Source organism: Cebus imitator, unplaced genomic scaffold, assembly GCF_001604975.1.
Source record: "Cebus imitator isolate Cc_AM_T3 unplaced genomic scaffold, Cebus_imitator-1.0 Scaffold142, whole genome shotgun sequence".
In the NCBI taxonomy this organism is placed as follows: Eukaryota; Metazoa; Chordata; class Mammalia; order Primates; family Cebidae; genus Cebus; species Cebus imitator.
In genome coordinates this window covers 612,078-617,104 of record NW_016107457.1, presented here as the reverse complement: position 1 = coordinate 617,104, position 5,027 = coordinate 612,078, and positions in this window count along the sequence as shown.

The following is a 5,027-nucleotide window of genomic DNA, read 5'->3' as shown; positions in this document are numbered from 1 at the left end:
AGCTCAGAGCTGTCTGAGCTATGTGAAGTATGCAGAATTGATCAGGCGAGGCAGGAATAAGAGATTTCAATCACACCCTTACCCACTGATATGGTTAGGCTTTGTGTCCCCACCTGAATCTCATTTTGAATTATAAACCCCATAATTCCCCATAAGCCAAGGGAGGGACCATGTAGAGGTAACTGAATGATGGGGATTGTTGCCCCATGCTGTTGTCATGATACTGAGTTCTCACATGAGCTGATTTTATAAGGTTTTATAAGGGGCTCTTCCCCCTTCTCTTGGCACTTCTCCTTCCTGCTGCCTTGTGATGAGGGTCCCTTCTTCCCTTTCACCTTCTGCCATGAGTTTAAGTTTCCTGAGGCCTCCCCGGCAGTGCTGAACTGTGAGTCAATTAAGCTTCTTTCCTTTATACATTACCCAATCTCTGGCAGTTCTTTATAGCAATATGAAAGCGGTCTAATACACTAACCCATTCATGCCTGGGGGAAATTGTTTAAGGACATTTTGTTTTTCCCTTTCCTGTAATTTCCAGACTAGCTAATAAATTACCTGAAATATTATTACAAGTTGCACAATGTAACCCTCACCTGTTATCTTCACCTTACTGGAATTTGTGATAGGAACAACCGTGTATAGCCAATCAATAGTTTATGTTAATGAACCAATGAACCAGTGTAAGAACTCCCCCCCACACACACTTTTTTTCCTTTAAAAACCCACTTGTAACTGCTGCTAATAGGGGCATATATTCAGAGCAACTTGAATCTGTGTCTCCTGGGTTACAGTCCTCAAATATGGCCCAAATAAACTTTTTGTCTATATTAATTTTGATTCAGTTTCTTTCTTTAGGCCAACAATAATTATTTGTAGAAATTACTATAAAATAGCCTTTTTCTCTCATGCGTTAAAATTCTAAAAATTTTCATTTTTCCAAAATTGTTTTAAGATGTTAACAGATTTGCCAATGTTCAATCATTTCTCCATATTAAAATTACGTAGGAAACAACTATGAATCATTGTACTACTTTTAGCAACTGACATGATTTTAGGCTAAGGAGGCTAAGCTAGTCTATATTATCTGTGAGATATCATGATATTTAAATTCATAATCTCTAATGCTTGAATCTCCCTTTTACATGTTAAAAGAAATAAATAGGATGTAGAGAGAGATAGTACTAGGAATTGGTTCACATGATTACGGAGGGTGACAAGATCTGCAGGGTGAGTCAGCAAGCTAGAGACACAGGAGAGCAGATGGTATAGTTATACTCTGAAAGTAGGCAGGCTTGAGATCCGGGAAGAGTCCGTATTTCAGTTCAAAGCAGTCAGGCAGGAAGAATTTTCTCTTCCAGGAGAAGGAACAGCATTTTTGCTTTCTTGAGGTCTTTAAAGGATTGAATGAGGCCCACCTATGTTAGGGACTATAATCTGCTTTACTTAGTCTACTGATTTAAATGTTAATCTCATCCCAAACTACTCACAGAAATACCCAGAAGAATGTCTGACCAAATATCTGGGCACCTTGTAGCCCAGTCAAACATAAAATTAACCATTAGAGAATAATTTCTTCAAGATCTCAACTAATGAGGGGCAGATCAGGGATCTGAATTTAAGTCTGACTTAGAATTCCATGATTGTTGACACCACATTGCCCCAAGGGCAATCACTAGGACTTCCAGGCTGACAAATACCAGACACTTCAGTCTTTTTCATAGCAGCTTTCTTCCAGAGCACTGTCCACAGATTTGAAATAACCAAGTACCATACTTCTCCCCAGTTATGATACAACATGTGCACACTGGTTTAAAGCAAGCTGACTTGGATAGTTTTGTCAGTTGGTTGGTTTTTATACCACAAATTTAGCGACAGAAGTGCTGATTAGGTAGACTACTTTATAGCCAATCTTGTCAGAATAAGGTAACTATTCAGTACATTTTCCTAACACGCATATTCAAACATTTAGAAAACAAATATTAAAAAAAAAAAAAAGTAATCAGGTTTGGGAGCAGAACAAGACAAAATATTGACTTTTTGGCAGTTACCTTTGTATCCTTGAAAAATCTTGCATGCAAATCTATTTATTAAAACAAGTATTTATTAAGCATCTGCTACGTACTTGAAACTGTTCTGGGTACAGAGACTACTGTAATAATCAAAATTTTAAGAATTATTTTCTTTCTCAGGGATTAAAAAAGGTGAATGCTTGAACATTAGAATTATTTTCCAAACTCCAGATGCTGAAAGCGTAAGGGAGTCACAGAAATGTAAACTGCTCTAAGTGACCAAACTTTTTGGAGTACAAAGGTACTGCAAGATCAGAGACATATACCAAATGCACATACTAGATGGCATTGTTAAATTATGAAATGTAATTTATGGTTTAATATTTTCATTATCAGAGGCTCAACACTAGGTGGCATCCAGAGTCAGGCTGAAAGTAGTAACTAGCAATGAAAAGACAATCATATTAGCTTCTGTGCTCAATGCAGATTCCCTGTGGATTCTAAGAGAAACAGTTTTAAAAGAGAAAGGGGTGAGGTTACTCTAAGTCATAATCAAAATGTTCTTTGCTGGGAGGGATATGAAAGTGAAGAGATATAGAAGGTTCATGTGAAGGCTACAGGGTAGACTGCATTGGAAAGATAAAGACTGAGACATTTTCAAAGTTTAAAATCCTGGTAGTCAAGGAAAACGCACAGCGTGATTGTCTAGAATAAGGAGAAGGAACCTGTTAAGAAAGTTTAGGCTCAAAAAAAGATTACTGTGCAGATATGGATAACATAAGTGGAATTCTACTTTCACAGTCGGGAGACTCTGAAATCACTTTAACAGACTTTGCTAAGTTTAACTGATGATAAAGCAATAAATGACAATCTCTCTTATCTGTATCTCATGTCTATCTTGTATAATGAGTTAGATTAACTACTGCTTATGAAATTGTTGGCAGGCAGTATCACCAACAGAAAAATTATTTATGTCCCAGTTATGAGCATGCAGGCAGGTGGGCAATGTTCACAATTATTTTAAATGAAAAAGCTGGGAATCACTGCATATTTACAAATGAAAACAATCTCACAATTAAATAGAACATTGACATGAATTGACTTCTGGTTGTCTGTAAGGAATAGACTGGAAAAACTAGAAAGAAATACATTATCCACAGAGATACAGGTATTAAAGAGAACATCTAGTTTACACAATATCTAGATGACAACATTCTAAGCTCAGCATTTTTCTATTCCATGCTTGAGTTGAATTATCTTTTTTGTTGTTTAGGGACATAAGGGCTAATACCATAGCAACACTTCTAACTTATAATCTTATATTTCTTCACTGATTTACTGATTAGACACCTTTTCCCCTTTAGGACAATTCCTGGCAATTTCAGTTAACACATATAATGCCTTTATTTATGGAAACTTCTTCATTTAAGTCCATAAAAACCACTGACTTTTCTCAAGAAAGACAGATGCTCAGTTAACAATCAATCTCCCTGTTGTGTATTAATTTAATCATTTAAAATTATGGGTTGGGAACACATTAGGATGCATTGGCTTTACCCTTAGTTTGGATACAGGATGGTAAATTGAATGGAAGTAAAAACTTTTTTTTTTTTTTAAACTGTAACTTTCCATGAGGCCTCAACACATGGTGCTAATGAAAAATTCCACATAACACAAACTAATCTCAAAATAAAACTGTTATTTTAATAACTTAATAAGTTTCAGAACTTTAGGTATGATGTTGGGTTAGTGGTTCCCTGACTTTTAGATTGCATGGAGCAGTGAAAAAAAAAAAGGTAGGGACCAACATTGGGCTGCCACCTTATTATTTTGCGAAGTAAATATACTACCATTAACATTTCATAAAAGACACTTCAATACCATAACAGGTGAAATGATCATAATAAAAAATTAAATTTGAGCTGATAGCTTTCTATTATTATTATTTATATTTTTCCTTTCAGGAGAGCTGAAAATTTAGTCTTGGTCTAGAATCTGGGAACAATTGCCTAAAATGCCATTTAGTCCATTCACCTCACAATTTAAAAGGCTGAGAGGTGAGTGGCTTTGCTACTAGCTGAAGTCAGCTAGTATTATAATCAAGGAGACAAAGCACAGCTTCTAATAACTAGAACTACACACCCTCAGATACCCATGCACAAAATACTGCCTGTTGCTAATCAGGAGCCAAAGTCAATGCTTATCTTAAAGCAAAACCAAATCAAAAACCTCCTTAACTAATGTAAAATCCAATAATCTCACCTACTTGTAGTAGAAATACTCAGTATACATGGTTGTAGCTGTTTTGTCAAGGACATACATTATAAATTACCATAATTCTATAACCTATGCCATAAATAGTGGGAGCTTCTAATTCTCAAAAAGTTTCTGTCTCAATTACATGGTCTACAGAAGCCTCATAAATGTCTGTTGCATGAACAGATGAACATCACTCTAAAAAACAAGACTTTTCACATTAGAAACTTCTCAACCTAGCACAAACTTTTCAGAAATAACTAGAACATAAATGACATAGAGAAAAACAGATGTAAGCCCTACTTGCTTTGCCTCAATGAAATGAAAAGCACTTGGAAGCATTAAGGTGCTTAGGTAGAACAGTAACTACATACAATGATTTTTGTGTAAAAAAAATCTCACTTAACCTAACCACACTCATGCTGGATTTTAGGTTAAATAACATGAAAAGGTTTTAATCATAAATGAACGCTAGTTCAAAAGCATGTAAAAATTTTAACACGATCTTGAAAATACATTTACCTAATTGGCCTTTCAAAATGCTCAAGATTGGCCGGGCGCGGTGGCTCAAGCCTGTAATCCCAGCACTTTGGGAGGCCGAGGCGGGTGGATCACGAGGTCAAGAGATCGAGACCATCCTGGTCAACAAGGTGAAACCCCGTCTCTACTAAAAATACAAAACATTAGCTGGGCATGGTGGTGCGTGCCTGTAATCCCAGCTACTCGGGAGGCTGAGGCAGGAGAATTGCCTGAACCCAGGAGGCG